This window comes from Anser brachyrhynchus (genome assembly GCF_964034855.1).
Source record: "Anser brachyrhynchus genome assembly, chromosome: 4".
Classification (NCBI taxonomy): domain Eukaryota; kingdom Metazoa; phylum Chordata; class Aves; order Anseriformes; family Anatidae; genus Anser; species Anser brachyrhynchus.
In genome coordinates, this window is record NC_137698.1 from 77,692,718 (window position 1) to 77,716,682 (window position 23,965).

A 23,965-nucleotide genomic window follows, 5' to 3' on the forward strand; every position below is an offset into this window, starting at 1 on the left:
CCTTTTTAGTACTCCAAAAGGATAAAAAAAGAAGCTGTTCATTTAATTTCCTTCCTTTGAAGAGCCAAAAACAACAGTGTAAAACCAGACACATGTCAGGAAAGAAGTCTTTTCAACCCCTCGCCCCCCTCTAGGAAAGACGTGATTGTTGACATTTTCCTTTGGGTTTCTGCTGTTAACCTAGCTAATCCTAAACAAGAGCAAAATTAGCAAATTAACCTCAGGACATGTTGTACACATGTCTCACCATTGGGGAAATAGAAGGCATTCTCTGCAGAAGTGCTATTTTTAAGAGCAGCACGCGGGGTGACACAGCTGCGGACAAGTCGCTCTTTGCTCGCTGCTGTGGGCAAGCTGGCAGTGATAAGCTGTCAGGAGGCACATGGGAAGTTCTCCGACGAGTGTTCCCGAGCGCTTTTACTGCCTGCCTTTGCTTTTTCTGTCCTTGGGCGACCCTGTGTGACCTGATCTGTGATGCTGCAGCTCCTCCGTGGCAATGCCAGCCGTTGCGAGACTCCTGGGTGCATCGGTGGCCGCCTTCAAACGGTGCTGCTGCAAGGAGGTGGCGTTATCCTTCCCCTTCCGCTCTTCTCCTGGAGCTGGGGCAGAGCCAGCTCCATATATAAATTATTTGCTGTCTGTTTTGGGGACTTAGAAGAGATAGGAGAGAGAATCAAACAGCACATGACCATAGAATTCCAACAGGAGTAACGGGGCACGAGGGATTTCAGTAATTAGTGGCCTTAAAGAACGATGTTGAGGCTCTGTTCGATCGCAGCACATTTTTTTGAGATCTCAGAGAGAAAAGAAAACCCTCTAAGAGTCTTTTCCTCTTGGACAGGTATAAATGGGAACATAGGATTGTGTTAGCAACACCCGCTTCTGCAGCGTTTAAGCCAAATTCTGCACTTAGTCTCCCAGTGAAATTAATTATATTTAATCTCGCAAATTTGAAAGCAAGAATTGAGCCTGTGCTTACAGTAGGGTTTCACCGTCACCGTGAGGCTTTTATAAGAAGTCCGATCTTTACAGCGTTCCTTGCAGCGAGCAGTGGCAGAGCTCCTAGACCGCGGTAAGCAGGGTGGTACAGGGGGTCTTTGAGAAGGCTGGGGACTGTAACTGGAGGGACTTTTGAATTTTCAAACAGCTTTGACAAGAATGTCTGGGCCTTACTGCTTTTCTTTGAAGCTTTCTAACTTGCTGGCACCTCCTTAGGCGTTCGACCCGCGGACTGCTGCCCCCACGCACTTGTGACTTCAGCCACAACCATTCCAACACCACTGGCTTGCAGAAGTTGGAAGGCCCCGGCATGGGAAAATAGATTAAGAAAAAAATAATCTAACATCAATTCAACCTTTACAGAAGTCACTTTTACAGAATAAGTAGCTGGTGTTCTGAGCACAAGTCCTCTCTAATTTCTGAAAAGGAGTCGCCACTGTCCAAAAATCAAATGAATGTCTGAATCATACAGGATAAACTGGAAATAGTTCAGCTGAACAAATAATGCCTCTGTATAAAATGGAGTGCAATAACATGCAGAGGATTGGAAAAACATGTCAGTTACCAAGAAAAATACTACTGCATCCATATTAATTTTTCATTTTCAGTTAGAAGAGAAACCATAAGTCACCATTAAATTTGTATTTCAAAACTTTATATTCTTTTTAATGTCCTGATACAGCAAACCATGACTATTTAGGAAAGTGCTTCGGCATGCTTAAGTCACCTTTAGGGGAAATCAGGCACATGCTTAAAGCTGAGCTTGCTCCTAACGCATTGCTGATTCTGAGTTCCAGCATCCCAAATTACTGAGGCTTGCTGGAAAATAGCTTAAATTTGGCATTAGAATTAAATTTTGTTTTAGGAAACAGTAAGAGCAGCAGAAATATTTCCACTGTGTTCTTACAATGTGGAAGGATATTGTTTTATAGAGAGCTTTTATTGCATTGTCTGCAGCCTGAGAAAGTCCAGAGCAGTGAAATCCCAAATAAGTAGTACTGACGGAGCTCACCAACAGTCGGATTTTTATAATTCTTCGTGTCAGTCTCAATGTAGTATACAGAGTGCACACAGTGTGAGTTTAAAAACAAGGTCCCTTGCAGCTTTAAATAATTATTTGAAACAATAATAATAAAAAATAGAACGCCTTTCCTCCATCCTGCTCGTTCAGTGCGCGCTCACGTTTGCTTTCCCTGGGAGGGCAGCAGCCATCGGGTGCAGGGCGCCTGGCAGAGGACGAGGCTCTCGCGCTGCTCTTCTTGCCCAAGATTAAAGCGTTCAAGCGGCCCTGGTGCGGTTGTTCTTTTTTTTTTTTTTCTCCCCCACTTAAAAAACAAAATGACTTTTGTGTAACAGGGAGGTGTTTACAGGAGCGCTGCATGGGAGACTCCGGGGCTCTAATTCGGGCTGTCAGAAGACGCAAAGCCCCGGCGGCTGCGAAGGAGTTGGGAGCAGGGAGAGCCTCGAGCTCCTTTGCTCGAAAATTGAAACGTTAGAGAACTGTTGAGAAGCTTTGAAGGGAAGGGAAACACGAGGAGTTCTGGTATTTGGGGAGGGGGGAGAAGTGTTTAGTGGATGGGATTAACGGTTTGCATTGTGCCAAGCTCCCGAGGTCTGCCAGAAGGAGCCCGCTGGCCGCGCAGGGGGCAGAGACAGAGCTGCTGGATGCTGGCAGTAGCCGGGTCTCCTGCTGCCCAAAATTCCCTCCTGCTGCCCGAAATTCCCTCCTGCTGCCCAAAATTCCCTCCTGCTGCCCAAAATTCCCTCCTGCCTCTCTGCCTGCCCAGGGATTGGCAGCCTAAGTCTCAATGCTGCTGGGAACGGCCAACGTGCGGATTCGCATCTGCTTTGGGAGCTGGGAGCCTGGGGTTGGACCGCTGCCGGCGCTGGTAACATCACCCTGGGTCATTGTCCCTGCCTCTCCAAGAGGCTTTTTATGGGGTTTCTATCAGGGTAGCACGTTGGAGGATGGCCCCAGGTGGTCACACAAGCAAGAAGGGAGGAATAAAGCTTCTGGGCAGCCCAGCCTCGCATCTGAGGCCAGAGATTCCCATGGAGCCCATGTGGGAGAGAAAATACGATGGAGGAGCTCTCCCTTTTGTTTTTGGGAGAGCACCAGCCACCTGGTATTTTTTGTGTTTTTGTATCATTATTTTTTTTTATGAGCAGTGTTGGGGCTGAGTTTTGCCTCTGCCTTTGAGCTGGGATGATGGAAGAAAATCTTATGGAGAGGGAACAGATCAAATGAGCACGCTGAGCACAGCGTGAGATAAATCCCAGCACAGCTGGAGCCCTTTGCCCGCCGTGAGCTGCTCCTTGGGGTTGTGCCTCCTGGGAGAGGGCATCTCATCTCTCGGGGCTGCCCGTGAAGGATCCTCGCTCTGTTCACGGGGTGCCACACGGGCCAGGGAAGAGCCTGTCCCAGGCGGCGCCGAGGACTTGGCTGTCAGCATCTGTCTCGCAAGAAGTACCGCTGCCGGTTAATCGCTGTCCTGCGGAATACAAGAGCTGAGATCCTGTCTTCATCGTGCCGTTACGGGGTTGTTTACCAGACCCAAATGTCAGGGTTTTGCTCACTGTTCCCACAGTCTCCGCCGCCTCTGGCTATGAAGTGATGAGAGAGACAGTAGCCTTGATGTGAGCGAGCGGCAAGGTGTTTAGCAGATTTTTGGCTCTCCGCTTCCTTTGAGGCTGCCTTGGCTGCCTTTTTTAGTCAAAAGGTTTGTGGCTTTTATTTTGCCATTTTTTTTTTTTTTTTTTTTAGCTGTCAGGCCATTCCAGGCATTTGTCTAAACTCACTTTGACGTTGCTACCGCTCGCAAATGTTCCCGTGCTCGCCGCCACTCGGGAGCTTGGTATTTAGAAGGGCCGGCCGCGTTTCCTCGCTCTGCGCCCAGCCAGCGCGTGGGCAGCTGCGTGCTCTGCCTCTTTTCATGGGACGGCTGGCAAGGGGAGGAAGGCAAATAGAAGGCAGAGCGTCCCCTGAGACATCAAGCGTCTCTGCTCCTCTCAGCTTTGCCAGCACGAGCGAGAGGTGCAGCAGCTCCGCTCCTGCTTCGCCGAGCTCCCCGACCTAGGAGGAAATCCTAAAAGGATTTTCTCGTGGACTGGGGGGGAGCTTGGGCAGACGAGCTTTCATCCTGAAGGCTTCAGGAGAGCTGTGCACAGCCCCAGTTTGTCTGCAAGCTCCCAGTTACAGCCAGACAATCTGAAAAAAGACTGCAGGCTGTTGTCAAGGCAGAGGGACGGCCTGGAGCGCAGTGGGACGCAGCTGCTCGAGGAGCAGCGGGCAGCAGTTGCACCCTGTTCCATCCCTAATTTTGAAGTGGGTCGGAGTTTCTGCAGACAGACCCAGGCAAAACGGAGCCAACGAGCTCTGGGGCTTCGTTCATTTGTGTGCGCCGAGGAAAGCGCCTCGCTTTGCCTTCTGTGTGGCTCCGGGGCCGTAACGCTCTCATGTGAAGCAGCTTATGGGAACGCAGAGACGAGAAAGCTGCCGTCCAATATCTACATCAGATTGCAATAAATTTTTATTCCTCCTCCTATTTCTCACTTCTGAAGTTGGGAACAAACACAAGTTCATATAAATTATGTTCCTAAAGGAGACTTAACTTCCTCCTTTGCTATTTATAGATGGCTCTTTCTTCATGCATATGGATAGCAGCTTGATTTTCTCATCTTCAGTAGCTTCTGTTTGATCTTGTGGGTGCTCCTTGTGCATCTTCAAGGAGCATGGCTGAATAATTTATCCATTCAAGGCTCTGCACAGAAAGTTTAAAGTGATTTCTGGAGTACCTTAGGTTCCTTTGTGTAAGACGCTTCAAAAGGTCAGCCGCAGGTCTGCAGGGCAGACCGGAGCTACCTGGTTGTGTCTTTATTTTCAAGGGGTGCTAAAAAACAGCTGATCGTGGAAGGGTAAGAAAAATCCTATTTGTATTGGAGCCAACTGGGAATGTTGACTTCTGACTTTAAGGTGTGCTTCCCTGTGCCACGCTTTGAGAGCAGTTTAGGCAGACCTGTTATCCTCGGTGCGCTTCACCCTTCTGTATCCATCGGTACGGCCCGAGGACTTGTCCGGCCTTTCTTTTTTTGGTTAACTGAACAAAACCAAGCCAAATCTGGTTTGAGTCTTCACATCCACAGTGGCTAAAGCGAAGTGACCTCATGGCCGCGGGCCAGCTCAGCTGCAGCAGGCTCCTTCAGGGCTTAGCTCGGACCGGAAAAAGATGCCACGAAGCGTGAACATAATATTTGTTGGACTTGAACAGAAGCATTCATTTTGGGTAGCTCTGGCTCTGCTTGTAACTGATGTAGAGGCGTTTTGGTAGGAAGGGGTCGGGCTGTCCAGAGGGAAACGCCTCTCCTGCAACGAAGGAAGCACCAGCCCTTATTTACCTGCTATCTGCTCCTCTGCTGCTTCTGTCCCAGGGGAAATCTGCTGTTTTCTTGCCATAGACTGGTTGATTTTCCAGTGCACTTGAGGTGAGGTGAATTCAAACCCGGTGCTGCAGGAGGAGAAACCTCTCCCCGGGGCCAGGGAAGGAGTCAGTGGTGCTGGCTGTTGGATCCTCGCGCTGACAACTGGAAGTTGGAGCAGCTTGGATCCCTTCCTGGAGCCTCGTTACGTGTCCAGCCAAAGGGTCAAGCCTGTAACACCCCGTTAGCGTGGTTGGGAGGATTTGTGAAATGCTTCCCTCCCCAACATCTGCTGTTATCACCTCGCAGGCATTAAAACTTGCTCATGCTGCTTGGTTTTACCCAGACTGAACTCTTGCAGGAGGGATTGGTTCGCTTCCTGTGCTAGGGGAGGTCTCCTGGTGATTGCTGTGTCGGTTCAGAGATGGTTTTACGATTGGGAGCTTTTCTGGGTTATTACGGAGGTTTTTTAAAGAAGACAGATACTTCTGTCAGCGGTTGTAGTGTTGGCTTCCAGAGTGCGTTTGGGAAATGCTCCGTTCTTTGTTAAAACAGCGTCAGGACCTGGGCCCTGGGAGCACTGAGAGGCTCAGAGCATCTGATGTGCAGCCAGCCAGCAAAGCCCTGGGTGTTCTTCTGTTCAACACGTGTGCACAAATTGATTATAAAATTCCCCCAAATACGGTTAATGTGATGCCTTTTTTTAGCAGAAGTCTTATCTATGCCTTAATGTCCAGGGAAGAAGGCTTGCTCTGGAGTATCTTGCTTTGGACTCCTGTATTTAAGGAAAGGTTCTGCGGGTTGCATCATTGCAAACAGTGAACAAGCTTGAAATTTTATTTCTTCGGATGAGGCCCCTGGTGGAGAAGACAGCTCTTGAGTAGATCAGAAATGGTGCTTGGGGGGTTTGTTTCTTTCATTAAGACGGTTCCCAAGTTGTGTGGTCGAGTAGGTTACGGCACTTCTTCTGCGTGTGTCTGATGTGAACGCTGTGCTTGGGAGAAGTGGATTCCCTATAATCCAATCCACGGGAGCTAAGTTTGTTCTTTTACTGTCAGCGGTGCACGGGTTTGGTATGGGTTTGAGTAGGTCTTGAGGCAAGATGAGGTGACAGAGGTCTGACTGCAGTAACAAGGCTGGTTTGGAGACTGGAGCCGTGCTCGGAGGAGCCCCTGCATGCCGAGGTACGGGGATCTCTGAGGGCTGAGATGTCTCAGCGTGGTTCTGGGTGAGCTCATTTGCTTCTGTAACTTCTCAGTTTTCATAGCTGATAGAGTACATCCCTGAGAAGGGGAGTAAAAGCTTGAACAGTTTGATCTAAAATTGAAACATTTTGCAGAGCCTAATTAAACAAAGTCATGATTTTTACGTAAAACCCTGTCCCAGGCCTTCAAACAACTTTTTAAATACCGGCTTCAGTGGAGAGCCGTGCCTAATCACCCCTTGAAAGAAGCAGAGAGCGATGGGTGTTGAAAGGCAGCGGCTCGAGCTTGGCGAGGGGATCCAGCGACCACAAGTGTTGAAATTTGCACGGAACACGAGGAGGGCTTTGATCAAAACACAGCCCAAACTTCCACAGCTTGGGACGCGACCAAGAGCACTAAGCTAGCAGCAGTGGAAGAAGGTTTTGGAGAGACTTCAGAGGTTCCAACGGCAGCGTTGCAGCCTGTAATCTCAGTAGAAAACTGGCTTGATGTAATTAACAGCATAGCAATGCAATCCATGTCAGGACAGTCCCTTCCCTCTCCTTCTGAGAACCTCTGGGCTCTTCCTGTTCTTTAGTCAGCAGCGTTTCTTCCAAACCCAGTCATACGTTGAACGCAGAAGAGGAAGGAGGTGAGATGTGGCCAAGGGAATGTGGAAGGGATTTTGGCCTGAGCTCTCCGGATGGAAGATCTTGACATGTGCCTTGGTTTCGCTACAAAGGATGGGGTGGAAATGGAGCTACAGAACTTATGGGGCGAAGTATTTTGTGAAAAAAAAATATATATATATAAAAAGTATTTTGTACCTGCACCAGTGGTTGGTTTAGTTCATTGGAAGATGTGGGTACGTAAATATGATGACCCAGTCCATAATTTGTCAGGTTCTCAAGTTAAGGTAGTGTGGCTTTTTGATGCTTGATGACATTTGCCCTCGTGTTATGCTATCTACAGCACGATTTCTGAACAGTCAGCAAGTCTTTCTGGACTCTCAGGCCCTTTGACCTCCTGCTACCCTTATATTTAACGTTAGTTAATCCATTATTTAAGTGGACGGTAAGCGGGATTAGCAGTGGATGAACGCTGGAAGAGTGAGTGGTTGTTAAAAAAAATAATAATTTTATTCTCGAGCCTGGGCTGGGGCACGTGAAGGTGGAGATGCAGCCAGGATTGGGCCACCACACGGGGAGAGAAGGCAGCTGTCCTGAAGCTGAAGCAGGAGGCAAGAGATGGAGGGCAGCCCTCTGCCGAGTGCATCTCCTAGGCAGAGGGGCCGTGGCCGCAGCAGTTGGTTGCAAACGGGGATGGTCCTGTTGGATTGCCCTGGGCAGAGCTTCGGGTGAGTTTCCTCCTGGTGGGTCTTTGCGGCTGCGTGGCTATGAAATGCCTTCGCATCCTCAGCTGAGAAGTGCTTCGTGCCAACGGACTTTGCTGACTTAGACAGAAGTGAAGTGAGCGTGGGGCGCAGTGACTCCAACCCCAAATGCCTCACTTGAGGAGGTGGTGGAGTGGTTCTCCCCCACAATGTTTTAACAGGTTTGAGGGCATAAAAAGTCATTCTTGTAATTGGCCTTTACAATTCTGAAACACATTCAGGATTGTAGTCTCTAAAATGTTAATGTTTAGACCCAAGCCTATCTGTTAAATACTAGCGGTCGTGGTGTGCCCGCTGATTCAGGAGAAGCACACCCTGTGCAATCAGTGAGTTATCCACATGATCTTTGTGCTGTTGCAGAGAGGCACATTTAATTAGTACTGAAACAATTATCTCGACAAGTAAGTCAGACTCGGAACAATAACATTTTCCCAGTTACTGTGTGGTAGCCAGATGCTAATGCAGACTGCTATTAAGGGCTTGGCTTGCCGCTCTTGAGGTTACTGGCAGGTAATGAGTGTATTTTTCCCATTTGGAGGTTTGGATTTCAGTGTTCTGGGAATTAGGCCCACTGGGATGTCCAGTCGATGTTTCAGTGTGAATGGAAGAGCTTTTTGTTCCTGCTAGGAAATATTTCTGCCTGTTGCCAAATACCAGGATGCAAATAGAAATATATGTGCTCTGGGGGTCGGGCTGGCGACAGAGCGAAAGCTAAACCAGGGAGGGAGCTTTCCAGAACTGAACGTAGACACTCAGGATTTGGTAAAAACAAGCTGTGTTGGTAACCTCGTTGCAGTCTTTCACAATTGCTGGTGCTTTTGGTCGCCTCCCCCCGTGCACAAGCGGACCAGGCCGAGAGCCGTTGCCAGTGGTGATCTACAGCGGGTTCAGTAGGTGGGTCTGGTGTGCTCGAGGCTTTGTGCTGTCCAAAACCAGAAGTAATGAGTTGCAAATGGTGAATGAGGTCTTGCTCTGCCAACATCCCTCATCCTGTGTGTGCGTTGCAGCTCACATATTAAGGTTTTTTCCTGCTTTGGCGCGTTGACTCTTGGTGAAGGATTGCTCACGTGGACCTAACGAAGGTTGCTGTGTGGGTCTGCAGCGCTGCATCCGTGAAGGCAGAAAGTGTCGTTGGAGCGGATCCATGTTGCAAATGGGAAAGCCAAAGGAAACGAATTGAGCACCAGAGATGTTTTGGGGGTTATGGATGGTGGCGCGGTGGAAAGTGAGAGTTAGCCAGCAGTGGCCATCGGCGGGAGCTGGGTGCAGAATCTGATGGATGGAGGAGTGGGGAAAGAGCCCAGTCCGGCCCCTGGTGTGGCCAGGAAGGTCTGAGCTGCAGAGGCCCAAACTTCAGTCCCCTTCTCGGGGAAGGACTGAAGGTGGGCTGTGGGCCGGAGAACAGCCATGCTCCCGGTGCCAGTGGCCCTGTGGGACCTGGGTTTGAAGCTCGGTTGGACCAGGGGAGCTGAGCAGAAACAGGCACACTGCTTTCATGTCCAACCTCTTGGCTGTTTGCCTCAGTAGGTTGGTAGGAGCCTGGTGTGAAGCCTCCTGTCGGCGTCTAGTTTATTTTAGGCCTAACACTGGTGGTTATCGGGATCCTTCACTGCAGAGCCCCGCTTTGCCCAGTGAGTGCCCCAGGCCCTGCAGCTCATTGCTGTGCAGGGGGAAAAGAAAATGTTGACTGGGCCCTATTGCCCGAGGCACTGTCTTCATCCACAGCAGGCAGGTAGGAGGACGGGGACCAGGAGGGAGCTGTGGTGTGCTCGGGCAGGTGACAACTGCCAGCGAGCCGTGCTTGGTCCGTGGTGACACCAGGTCCACGGTGACACCAGGTCCTTGGTGACACCAGCTCTGTGGTGACACCAGCTCTGTGGTGACACCAGCTCTGTGGTGGCACCAGGTCCATGGTGACACCAGGCCATGTGTGTCCCGTCATGCTCGGTGCCCTCCAGCAGCCCTCACAACTCCGTTCCCTGCCTGCCCGCATTACGATGTGAGCCCGTAAGGAAAGCGGGCCTGTTTCCCTCCTGTCAGCCCTGCCAATCTTCCACATCTCCATCCACCACCCAAGTTACGGGGCAGCCATGGGGCCGCTGTTGGGCTCGGCCTGCAGAGGCCATGGGAGGGCAGCAGGCCGCGGGGCTTTGAGAACCCCCTGCCACCTGCGAGCTCCTTGGGAGCCGGGCTCCTGGTGGAGGTGGGCCGCTGCCTCCAGCCCAGATGGCGGATCTGGTTTAAATAAAGGCAGTGGAAAATACCCAGTGTTCCCTTTAGCTTGTGAAACGAGAGCAAAGTGCGGCGTTGTGTTTTTTTTTTTTTGCCTTTTGCTCCTTTTCGTCCTCCTCCTCCTTTCTCCCTTCCCTGAAGTCAGATTTTAATGTGGGGCTTTAACAAGAGTCAGAATCGAGGTATTAAGGAGATGGCCTTTAATATGCCGAAGCATTTTTCCGTTTGTTAGCTTAACCCTGAAGTTTTAGGAAGGGGGGGGTGTGGGCGGAGGCTTGGAATAATCTATTTTTTACTGTGCACAAATTAGTGCTGGCGGGAGGAGGGAAATGCTTGACTGGAGCACTACAAAGCGTGCCGTGGGGAGCAGCCTGGGGAGGGCAGGCAGGGAGCCTCTGATGGGGAGGCTTCGACCTCCGGCCCGTGTACCCGGGCTTTGAGATCGGGATCCCACTGCTGAGTGCACGGATTAAGTCACGATCGCTACTTTATAATCCGTTTAGAACTGGGTTTGATTAAAATGCCCGATTTCTGTCCCGCTGACTCATGGCTGCCCTAACGGGATGTGTACGTCTGAACATAGGCAGCGCTGAGGGGCACTTAAGTGAAAGCACCAAGCAAATCTTGGTAATTTCTTGTCCACATTTGCTGTGCTCTCTGTTTTCCCAGTGATAAAGCTGTGCGGACGAAGAGCTTTGGATTCCTAATAGAGTCTTAGAGCAACCAAATCTTTGGCCTCCAGCTTTGAGGGAAATCAGTTGATGTAAGTGATGCCACCTCTGAGGATGTGTGTGTCTCTAGGAGCCGGTGCTACGCGAGTTTCTGCTTTTTGAGCACTTATTATGTAAGCAGAGAGCTCACAGGTCGTCAGCTGAGGTTTCACAGGGTTTTTTAAAGGCTTGATAACTTCAGAAGACTTGATGTGGTGTACGGGACAATGCAGGGCTCAGGAACAATTCTTCCTAGCAGCAAGTGCCTCCTGGCCCAGTAAAGCAGCCGCCTCCTGGGCAAATTCCCTGCCTGCAAGAGAAGAGGCTGCAGAGAGCTTAAACAGTCCGATGCGAGCCAGTAGGTGCGTTCAGGAACCTGAAGGTACAGCTGCTCAGGGAGTTTGTTGTAGCTGTGAGGCTGGTCACAACGACACATCCTGCCTGGGCTGTTAGCAAACGGTTCTCTCCCCGTGTCTTCCTTGCAGGTGCTCTGGGACAGCTGGGTAACCACACAACCAGACTGCAATCTTTGTGGAAGTCCAAAAAGGTTTTGGGTCTAGATGATAGGAAATCAGATGAACTGTGGTCAGAAGCCATTTTTTGGGTTTTGTTACAAAATTGTGTCTGGCAGAGCAGCCTTTGGTAGTGTGGCTTGTGAAAGAATTGGCAGCTCCGTCAGCTACGGGTCATTCTGTTTGCCGTTTGATGTATGTTTTGTGGCTAGCTGTTTCTTCCTTCCCTTTCTCCCCCCTTTACTTTGTGCTTTAAATCAAAATTCCCAACGGCTGTGGTCACAGGGCTTGGGGGAGCAATTGAAATAAAACGAATGGACCATAACGCACCCCTCTGTCTTGCCCCTAAGAATTGGGCTGAATGGTTGCAATTCATCCATCTCTTCGTGTTCGATGCTGTCTGGAGAAAAACCGTGCCTCTAAATTCACCAAAATGTGAATGAAACGTCTGGTTAAAGACTCATGACTCTCACAGCATAGTGCAAGGGTAAAGTACTGTATATTAAAGGATTGTGCACATTTGTTTGCTCTAGCAGTAATCAGGGTGTTTGCTTGTTAGAAAAGGTCAGGGCAGTCACTGCAGTAGCATTTCCCTGCGTTCTGCTCTGCTTTATTCATTTTACATACCGGTGAGTGCGCACTTGGAGATGAAAGGCAGCCTTTTCTGGCTACTGGGACTGCGAAGCCACAAGCAGTTTTACCTCCTCTTTCTGGATGTTGCTTCATCAATGCCATTTCCTCTACACGTGTTTTTAAAAAGATGTGAAATCCTACCACACTGACCTTAAACTAACACAGGTTCACAGGGTTTTGAATAAAAGAAGAATGTGAGAAGAATGTGTCTGGGGTTCTAATATCGGATATTTATGATTTGAATAGGCTTTGTTAGGATTGCATCCTGTTAATGCTGTGGTTATTAAATGAGCATAAGATCTGGGATGGACAGGAGATCGCTTTGTTACTCCTACTTACCGGTGGCTGTGACTAGTGCGCTGATGCTTATTCCACTTAATGTGCAACACTTGTGTAAGCAGCATGTTCATTTACACATGGGTGAGTTATCTCAGTGGTGTGCAGACGTTAGATCACACCTACCATTGCTTCCACTAGTGAGGAAGAATAACCTATAGGTATAATAACCTATCTACACAGCGAGCTTCCATTCAGGAGGCAAAAAAGACGCTGGGAACAACGGCGTTCAGGAGCTGAAGGCAGCGATGCTTGCAGAGACGTGTGCTACTGCAGGGAGCGCTGTGAGCAGGGATCCAGCAGCCTCTGTGCAGGATGCGACTGTTTGTGGAGCTCTTTGGAGCCGGTTCCTTCAGCATCCCACGTCGGTGCCTCTCGGATGGGAGCCGTGTCAGCAGGGCCGGGGCTGGTGGGGTGGAATGGGCAGAGCAGCAGCAAACGTCACTTGGGAGGCTCCTAATAAAATACATTAAAAATTGCAATTTAAAATACAAAAAACCATAGATGGTGAGACACTAGAGTTTCATACTCCAAATATTTGAAGAGTGACATTTTGAGCAGAGACCTGCGGTGTTTGCAGTTAGCTGCATTGACATGATGGAGTTTGATCCCCAAATTCCTCGCAGGTAGCTGCGTCAGGCAGTGGAAGAGAAGAGTAACTTGAAGGGAAGTCACAGAAGTCAAGTGCTTTTCTTTGGCCTAGGGTTTTTAACTGTACCTTTAACTTCCACACACTTTCCTGTTTTCCCTGTTAGACCATTCCTTGACCCAAACTGATTTACCGAGAGGTCTGATAACTTGCTGTATACAAATGAAACTCGATGTGTTTAATGTCCCTGTATCTAACCGTGCCTGGGTGCTGTGATCCCAGCGCTGCAGCATCAGCTTGGAGTAAAGGGATGGCAGATTTGCCACCAATAACCAGTACCAAAGTTTTTACCTTCTCTGTATCCAGAGGTATTTTGCGTGACCCTGCTGGTGCTTATTGGTTTGGTTTGGGTCTTCCTAAATTGCCACTTAAATATGGGTTTGCTGGCTGGCAGCTGGTGTGGGGTAGGGAGGGTTGGGCATGAGCGGGGGCTGAGAAGCAGCCTGGGGAAACACAAACCTTCAGGAGTGTAGAAGGTGAACGTTGCTCCCATCGGATTCAGAAATCCTGACTACAGCTGGCGGTAATACCTTCTGTAAGTACATCCTAGGTTGCCAGGCACATTGAGGTGCCCCTCTTTCCATTTTAGCTCAGTTTTTGGGATCTTAGAAAGGCAATGAAAACGCATTCGTTTGTTCTGCAATAGGCTTCGAGATCCTGAAGACCTGAAGGGGTTCAGAGGTCCTCGGGGTGCGATCGAGCCTCCCTTTGCTGTGTCTGCCCCGTTTCTGCAGAATAACTTAGTCCTCAGCCCTCGGACCGCGTGGTGCAGGTTTCCAGGGCAAGGTTTTGTACTTCAGCGGGTTTGCTGTAAAGATGAAAGAACCCCTTGCAGAGAGGTAAGCTCGCTCCAGAGAGCCCTGCGCTTAATAAACGCTTTTTAGTGCTGTTGCTAAAGGTTTTATTTATTGGCTGTGAGGCTGAAGCTACTGATGTCAGTGTAGCCCGGTGAGCGGGGAATGAGGATAATTACCAGGAAACTATTATGTGGCCTTGAGCAAAACTGCTCTCCCTTCTTGGCCGGTTGTGCTGCAGATCTCGCAAGGAGACCTCATTCCTCACCGTGGCTGAAAGGGGGAAGTGGCAGAGTAAGTGCTTTCCCGGCCGGAGGCTGAGCACCAGCGTGTGTCTGCGGGGCTGGTGTGCGGGACCTGGACGCGGCTCGGAGGCCCTTCTGGACCCTGAGTCTTTTGATCTTGTTTTAAAAAAACATTATTTTTTTTTTTAGTAAACCACGGTGAATATTAACTGTAGAGACTCCTGGCTGGTAACGTTGCCCTGAATGTGGTTTATTCGGCACGTTGTGCAGTGCCCGCTTATTGTTCCATAACACAACAGCAAAACACTCAACCGAAAAAAGTGATGCAAAACCCCCCCGGAGCTGAACTACTTAACAAACGTACCTTTTCCACACCCATGCACGTTTGCAGTGTCTCTCAGCTTGCCAACTGTGTGCGCATTGCACCATTCGGCCTGCCTTGCACGTCTGCTCTGGTTCCTCCTGTGCTTTATTCCAGGTGTGCGGATGCCTTCAGCCTCCTCTCACAGGTTTCCTGGTGGTGGTGATGTTTCCTCTGGCAGGTTTGGGACCCCGTGTTGTCCTGGGGTGCTGAGAGGTAGTGCAGGTGTTGGTTGGGGTCCTGCGTACCTGGGAGCCCCACCAACAAGCAATGAGACGCGGCAAACGTTTTCAAGGCACTGAACGAGATGTTGGAATAAGTCACTGGTACTTGGTGCATTCAGTGTCTCAGAAGAGCACAAAGAATTTAATGAAAACAAACAAACAAAAAGCCAAAACCAACAAACACATGCACAACCCCCTGCTCGGCCTGCAGGATCTGTTTCAGATGAATATCTGAGTTCTTCGAAGGGGTAAAGTTCTTGATTCATTAATCACATTTCATTAATATCTGCAACTCCAAAACAGAAGTCTGGTCTGGTAGATGCTCCTTGTCTTTTATGATTTCATTTTTAGCTGCAGTTGGGAGACTTTTTATAGTATATTATTAGCATGCTGTCATCTTTTCTTGCTCTTCTTTCATGGCATTTGGGAGGATTACTCCGTTTTGTTTACCGCTAGGGAGAATTCTGGAGGTGCACTCTGAGTTTGTGGTCTCACAGCCCCATTCAGCACGTCCGCTTTCTCCTAGGGCAACCTTAAAAAAACAAAGCAGCACCCCCCTCCTGCAAACGCCCCCAAAAACTTCAACCAAAATACAATCCTGCAATGTCGCGATCAGGAATTATGGTCCACTTGACCATAGTCAAGGTCTAGACCTCTGTTTTAGTCTCAGCAACCAATATAAGACTGACTTATGAGTGCTTGATTTTGTTGAACAGGTTTTCTTCTCCTTCTCCTTCTTTTCCTTTTTTTGTTTTCTTTTTAATTTTAGGTGGTACCTTTTAAATGTACTTACACTTATTACTGAAAACGGTGGTAGAAAAATAATCCGCTTGCCATTTTAGGAGGAGAAATATATGAGAATGTAGAGATAGGATTCAATAAAAACTTTGAAGGCTGTCCAGAACACAAAGAAGGCTTCGTTTCTTTGAAGATGTGGAAAATTACAGTTCAGCTGGAAACCTCAGTGAAAACCAATTGGAAAGTATTGTTTATCAGAAATGCTGACCAAATGTGAACTTCAGGTCAGGTCGCTGGGTGGTAGCTGCTGAAAGCCATGCAGTGGGATTAGGTGTAGAATGGGTTGAGTTAGAGGCATCGCTTTAGCCTAATTTTGGTGGGGGCTTTGTTTGTGTCATGTAAATACGGAGGAATGTGCATGTCGTTTTTGATGCGTAAAGTATGTTCTCAACGCATGCCTGAGAGCCTGGGAAAATCGTCCAGCCTTAACATAAAGCAGAGGTGCGTGATTTGGGCATGTCTTAGAAACTGAAGATACAGAAGGAAGGAGGGTGAGCAGAGAAAATAAAAATTGATTTCCCATTCTCCCAGTGTGTACCCTTCCCAGCAGATCTTTAGCTGTCTGAAAACTGGGAGCGCTTTTAAAAAAATTATTGATTGTAAGTGCAATTACATTTTTATGGTTATTCTGTTCTTTAATGATGAGTACAGACATGTCCAATTCCCATGTTCAAGTTGGTCTGGAATCTCTTGAGGCTGAATAAAACGTTTACATGTGTTTTCTGTTGGATTTAGGCATGGTGTTGCTCAGTATGTCTCCTGTATAATAGTATAGGAATGCCTAGTTCATGTTCAACCTGTCTTTCCATAATTAAATGCTTTGTGATGGCTTATCTGCTGCTCACTTTATTGTAATGAAGAAAGAACCAGTGCAGTTTTCCTCCTGCAGAGCAGCAGTCTCTCTGTTATCGTATGAGATAGATGTTAAGCTCTTTTGGTTAGGTATGGCTCTTAAACCTCTCACTTCTGATGATTTTGTCAGTGGATCTGTTTTCAGCCAGGCATAGTCGCCCCAGCAGAGTTGAAGAACATGGCAGATAAGTTGGTAAGAGCTGCCCAAAGACACGGTGGGCTGTTTTTACAGGCCTACAAAGGAAGGGGGTGGGGGTAGAGGCACTGGAACTAGAGAAATGCTACTGGGTGTCCTTGGGAGATGCCTCCGGGTACACAGAGTATCAAGGTAGGGTGCAGTAAAAAAATCTGATGTTGAAATCATTTCCAGTGGACCTTAGGAGATGAGCTTTCTTGTGGTCAAAATCCACATGGGAACAGAGGGACCTGACTTTTTTCTCTGACAAATGAAAGGAAATTGCTTGGGGTGTTCTCTTCTGAACAAGATTTTATTTCATCTTGTGACCATTTATAGTGATCTGTCCTCTCCAGATGCTGTGTCTTACAAGAAGCAGAGTAGTATAAGTGAGGTAAAACCAATTCTTCAAGTGAGCCATGTCATGAGTGTTATTTAGTGTCCTCATGGCAAGCGTTAATTGTATTTCACTTGCAAAGCGTCACTTTGCGCAATAGAAGTACTTGCCTGCCTGGAGCATCAGGGTTTTATACAGACGTTGACCTAATATTGCTAGAGTTATTCATAGTTTTGCTGTACAAAGATGATATGACTTTAACCTTCTTTAGGGTTAGAAAACAGGATTTACGATACAATGCTCAAGGAACTTAGTATCTTTATCAAAGAAGACAATTGCACCTTCTGCTTCTCTGGATATCTGTTAGAAAAAAATGGATAGTAGCTACTGTTTTAATACAAACAGCCAAAGGTTTTATAACGTGCAACGGTGAAGGTCAAAGCTGGGTAAATGCACCCTGGTGGCATGGGAGTGGAGGAAATGAGCTACTGGAACAATCCATCGAGATCTGTGGTGGACATTGCATCATCCCAGGAAAACCCTTAAAATCAAAACGACTCATTTTGTATAAAAGCTTTATGTTCCAGTACAACCACAAGTACTGACCTTGAAGTAGGTATTAATTAGTGGATGACTCCTTGTCTGCATTGTTCAAGGTGTCAGACTGCCTGACTACGGTGATCTCTTAAAACTTTATGCCTATAGGAATAATAGATTCATACTTCATGTTTTTCTTCTTATGGCAAAGACCAAATGAAAAAAAAAAAGAAGAGTTTAAAGTTGAGCGCAGCTCAGGGAGCCAAGGACTTTGTTCTGATTTTGACTCTGATAACACTCGCTGTGTGGCCTGGGGCAAGTTATTAATCCTTGGGAGCCGCAGTTTGCCAATTTGTCTGATCTGGATAACTTCACTCGCCTAATAGGACGACGTGTTTTTAACATGCTGTTAATGTAAACGTGTAATAATTATCAGCTTTTTATGACTATTCTGTTTATGACGAAGGAGAATATTTGTATTTAGAGTGGATGCCCATTTTCCAGACCTACTTCATATAACTCCTGGGAGATGTTTTGACTCTTCAAAAGAGGATTTTTCTTGACTTGGGGCCACCGCTGTGGTACTCTGTCCCGCCAAGTTCAATGTTCTTCTGGATAGAATAAAATGTGTTTATGGATTTTGATGAAACTTGGAAATTCTTGGATTGTTAATCTTGCCGTTTTACGGGAAAATGAATCAAGTTCTGACTCACGGAGGAGGACTGACCTTGGGGCAGAGGGGAGCGTTGTACACACCCCAGCTTGGGTTACCAGGAAAGGATTTCTTTGGTCATCTGTGGCATCTGTGTATTCTTGTTGAATTATTACCATTGCCTGGTATCAGTGCAGTAAAGGATGAGACACGGTTTTGGTGCCCCTCTCCCTATTTTCACTCCTTGTTACTATGTATATACAATTTTTTACTCCCCCACACCAGCCATTTCTAGGCTTCAGTGTTGGCTGCTTGTTCGGTCCATAGCAAAGTGTTTGGGCAGTTTAAAGGACATCAGTTTCTCTTCTCATTTAAATTGAGCTTTTCCTATAGGTTATGTTTTACATTTAAATGTTCACATAATCTAAGAAGTCAACAAAGCAAAACCTTATGGCGCACAGTAGGTGGTAGTCCTCTTCAGATACGTTTGCTCAAGGTAGAGAAAAGTCAAGGTACAGTGCCGATAATTTTTTCATCCCATAGGCTTTCAAATTCTGGCAGTTCTGCAATGCCAGTTGAATGTTTTTAAGTATTACCTAACGCAGCTCCTAGGAGAAACCCCTTCCTTGCTCCTCCGTTTGGGTCTGTGTGCCTTGTTCATCTTGGGGCAATCGGTAGATGTGTGCTAATGGAGCTCCGTGTTCCTTGCAGAGCCTGGCAGCCCCTTTTGTCCCTTCTAACCCTTTAACCACCGAAGCTCTGCTCTGCCCCAGCTGCTTTCCCAGTCAGGTTGCGCTGTGCTCTCGTCTCTGGTGGCTTTGAACACAAGGCTGCCTGTTCCATCAGCTTTTGCTGGTCTTTTGAGTCCTAATCTGGTATTTCACCTTTCCATTCCCTCCTAACCTTTAGATGTTTCCGAATGCATCCCCATGCCCTGTCCATCCAGGTTTATTAACTGCAGATGTCGTTTTTTGTCTTGCCCAGGACTTAAAATTCCCTCCAAGTTTGTAGCCTTCAGTTGGCGAACACCTTAACGTGGTGCCACTGGCAGGCTTCGGTGCCCTTTACTTCCACTCTTCTTGGCTTTTTGTTTCCTGTCTGCTCCGTCTTCTGTGCTTTGTTGTTGTTTCCTCTCTTTTAATGTTTGTTTCCTTCATTTCCTAAGGATTGCAGATACAATCAGTGGAAAATAATTGCCAAGATTTTCTTCAGTCTTCTGCTCTCTCCAAATATTAAGGTACTTTGCACTTGATATGTCTATCCTTTTAATAACTCTTTGGTAATAACACGTACCTAATTTCAAGTCTACCTCTGCCTTTCTTTGGTTACTTGCTCTGATTTTTGTGGCACTAACCTGCAAATCTGGGTGCCTTAGCTGAGCACTTGGAGCTCACTAACCTCTGCCGTGGTAGAAGAAATCAGTCAAGTCCTGCCTTCCATTGGAAAAACACCAAATTTTCCGGTGTGGTCATCTGCTGTGGTCTGCCAGACCAGTTTCTCACCAGCCTTCTTGGATTTGGACAGCAGGACTAAACCCAATATATTAGGAGAAGTTACAATAACATTTCCACGCTTGTACACCTACATTGTACTATCTACTGAATTAAAAAAGGCTCAGTTTGATGCCTGCCATTTCTCTTCTGATAGCAATTCAAGAGGATGAGTGTTCTGCATGCCTGTGGTAGGCTTACCTCATTTAGCAGTGCAGAACTGAGATCTTACTGAGCAAATTTTCTTACAGTTCTGCATTTTGGGGAGGTGGGGTTGGGGAAATATACCCCTTCCTTCCCCATTGGAATGTTTTACTCTCTATGTGCTTAAAAAAAGAAACTGATGATAATTTCAACCGGCCATTGATTTCTTCATGTATCCTCTTGCTTCCCATATCACTTATCTATACATCCTAACGCCAGATTTTTGTTTGTTGGCCTCAGTTTTTCTGTTTATTCCATTTGTCATGTTCCTTTTTTCTTGCCTTTATAGCTTCCTTAACTTCCATCTGAGCCAGGTTGCCTTTTAACTAGTGTGGCCGCCTTTTTCAGTTGTGGCATTGTGGCTTTTTGAGCATCTAGTTAAAATGTTCTTAAACAATTTTCAATTAGTCTTCATATTTTTCTGATTACATTCTTTTTCCCAACTGATTTGGCTCATAATTGTTTTCAGCTTGGTGAAACTGGCCTTTATAAAAGTGTGTGTATATATGTGTGTATGTATACATGTGTGTGTGTACTATTGGTAGTGATAATGTGTTTTATTCTTAATTTAATTTTTTTTTGTTGGCATATAAATGTGTGTCATGGTGACTTGCATCTTAGCTATCAAAAATAAGTGGGATAAAACACATCTGCCTATTTAAAAACTCACGTCGTCTCTGTTTCCGAATGGCGACTAGCACGTGGATGCTGGCTTCGGGGTTTGTTGGCATCTGGCAAACGGTGCTTCCTTGGCCATGTGGCATAATCTGCAGCCCTTTGATGTCTGAACCACCCCACAGGTCAGTGCCTGCTTTGCTTGGGAGCGATTTAAGGAAATAAGTGCTGCCTTCACACCGGCTCCAAAGTGCCACTGTCCGTGTCGGAGCGGCGTGCTCGATGGCCTGGGAGGACAGGAGAAGGCAGCGCTGTGCCCTGCAAACCTGGTGGAAGAGGAGGAAGCGGCAGCGTGTGCTCGTGCCTCTCACCCCAACCCATCGCTGCCTGCGGTGGGAAGGTGGAAATTTTGTGTGAACAACACAGAGAAGTGAAGGAAAGCACAAGGTACTGCGGAGGGTCAGCGCAGCATGGCTGGAGGCTGGTGGGAGTCGAGGAAGGGTTGCTTGGAGGTCTTTTTCTGTTCCCTTCGTGGCAACATGAAACCAAACTGGGCTCGGATAAAACTTGCAGTGGAGCAAACAGGAGAGGGAGGAGAACCAGGGTGCAACAGCACCGTGTGGCTGGAGGGCAGGTGGAGCTCCTGGGCTCCTCTTCCACCAGCACGGCCTCGCTGAAAGGTCCTGCACCGGCAACGAGCGTCTTTCTGGAGCCTTGCATGACAGATAACGCCTTGATAACGCCAGATAAGCCTGCAGCACGGGGACTCGTTCAGAGGCTCTGATGGGAGGGACCGTCCCAGATTACCCCTCGGATGACCTTTTGCTTGAGCTGGATGGAAGTGATCAGCACCGCGAATGTAAATGATCAGCAGTTGGGCTCCATCTGCAGCTGGTTAATTACCCGTTCACACAATATGTTGTTAGGGGTCATCTGTTTCCAGTTTCATCATAAACAGAAGTAAATGTTGAGAACATATTTTTCTACATCCAGTTTCACTTGTTGTGGATACTTGAAATAGTTTGCAACCCACATCTTTTGGTTTTTGAGGAGGGCTTTTGGCCAGAGAACCCTGTGACCATTTGAGATTTTTTTTTAAAAAAAGTGCCCCGGAGGTTGCATTGTAGGGACTTTCCTTATGCAAAACATAAAAGTGCTGTTTTTTCAAATTATAACCATATTTTTCATTAAAATCAGTTGGAGTCCCAATAAACAATCGACTCCGAAAATTTTCCAAATGTTTGCTGCAGTGCTGTTTCTATTTTTAATTATTTTTTAAAAACGTGTTTTTCTTAAAATCGCAGCTTGGCTTATAATTTAAAGAAGTGATCTAGTAAATCAGAAAAAATGCAGAAGTATATAGCTTTTTATTACAATATAATTAAAACCTACTGGAGATTCCAACGTGAGGATACTTCTGTAGGAGCATCCGACGATTCCTTCCATTTGGCTTATCAAGGGAACTTTCTTTTTGTTGCCGACTCTCCTCAAAGATCCCTCCAGTGTGTTTATACATTTGTTTTACATAAATTGAGAGCTGTGTACACGTAGAGACGCCAGAAGCTCTGCAAAGTAGCTGTGAGGCACAGAAGTGCCTGGTTCACAGACACCAAGGCACGGTTTCCACACTGCAGCAGTCTTTCGTGTTGTCATTTTTAGTTCTTATTCACAGTTTTATTCGGTGTCTGGCTACCTAGTACAAGATTTGTTTGCTGTCTTAAGAGGAAACAAACAAACAAAGCAACAAAACAAACCTAACAAACAAACCACTCAGAACAACAAACTAGTTTTATTTCAGAAGTTGTCATACTTGCTTTATACAAAGCAAGTAAGGATCTCTTTGCAGGATACGTAGGATTATTTTTGCTGTTGAAATCTACTGCAGGCTGGAGATAGAGGAGTACTAGACCATATTCTGGCACTGTTGCTGTAAAATCCCAAGCGTCCGAGGGAAATACTCCTTTCCAGAAAGCACCAGGCCCTGGGAGAAAGCCATGGAGATGGAGGATGGCTGTTGATGGCCTCCCAGCCGCAAAAAAAATGTGGCGAGAGGAGATTGCAGACTGTAATTTGGAGTTCACCCATCTTTGTTGTGCCGCAGACTTCGCCACCGATCGCTCCTGCATCGGCTCGGCTCAGGGCCATGAAGGCCATTGGAGCTGGGCAGGCCGGCGGCCTGGACCGCAGCTTTTCTGCAGGCAGGGTGCCTGGGTGTGAGGGTTGAGCAGGACTTGCTGCTTGTTGGAGGTCAGTTTGAGACAGAGCCTGTGGATTTGGTCTTTTTCCTTATCTGTGAACCTTCTCAAAGCCGCTGGTGGATAGAGGTCGTGCCTCTGTGCGCAGGGCTTGTGCCCCGTGCGTGTGTCGGGGGTTCGGATCATGGCGTGCGGCCGAGCGAGCAGTCGCTGCGTTTCGGTTGGGCTCCACCGAGTCCAGGGCATTTGTGGAGCTGGTGCCAGCACTGGCATCTTCACTGGAGAAAATTGCTCCTACTCCTTGCCTCCAAAGGCAAGGGAAGGGGGGAAAGCAAACGTGTCCAAGTGGTTTCCCTGCTGCTCGAGGCCTGTTAGGCCTCCAGCGAGCAATCCGCGCTGTGCCGGTGGGGTAAGTCCACGTGGTGACCTTGCTTTTTGTCTGCTCCAGGGTCATTTTTTTTTTGGCCTGGTTTGAAAGCGACCTAAAAAGTCTGTTTTCTTTTGAGATGGCCTTATGAGGACTAGTTATTTGTAGTTGGAAGCAAGTCAGCACGTGGCAGTGCGACAGCTGCCCCGCGGCGTGCAGCGAGGCTCGCCTTTAGCGCCGCTCACATCCCAGCTGAACCCAGATGGCCTTGAATAATGTCAGGGCATTACCAGCGGGGAAAGAAAAAGAAGTTTTTTCTTGTCAACCGAAGGAGGTCTGTGTACTTTGGATGAAGGAACTTTTTGTATGGTGACTCTCCCACCCGTCGCATTGCTATGGCGTTGTTTTCCTATAGATAGCACTCAGGTAAATACACGTTTCTTACTTCTAGGAACAGACTCTCCTGAATAATTAGGTTGTATTTGTTGCCTGGTCATCAGCTCAGAAGGGCTAAACTTGGGAGACATTGACAATAGTTCGTAGTTCCTCTGTGTTTGACCCAATTTTGTCTCCCAGCTTCTGCAGTTTCCACAGGCCTCTTGGGGACCCAGCTGTTCTGCTCAGCAGGTGCAACACTTGTGGATAAGGACGTGAATTTCTACTTGATGTTAACGTGTTTTCTTGTTTTTGAGGCCCACGAATGGCAAAGCAGGATTCTGGGTCTAATTCCTCAGCTGGATGCAACGTTTCAGCTTGTGTTTTGGTCTCTTTGCTCGAGAGTGACAGCTTTAATCTACTTAGTAAGAGTCTGCAATTATTAACAATATTTATTACCCTGTGAATGGGTGAGGGTCGAGTGCAATCGGTGTTTGATTTCTGGGAAGGACCAACCAGTCTTTGTGAGCAGACATTTTTGGGGTCTGTTTGAATACACTATGCGTGACTTCCATACCTCTAAGATGGCCAGGAGGTCTGTAGGAATTTTCTGTGGTCTTCTTGGAATCTTCCTACCCCCTGGGTTAAATAAAGGATCCTCATTACTGAAGTACCGCTGG

General features: G+C 47.5%; 1 protein-coding gene across 6 annotated transcripts in view; it reads left to right on the forward strand.

The window, feature by feature from the left end:
- Positions 1-23,965, forward strand: part of EXOC6B (exocyst complex component 6B) — a 292,399-nt gene that overhangs the window by 89,892 nt on the left and 178,542 nt on the right. The window lies entirely within an intron of this gene.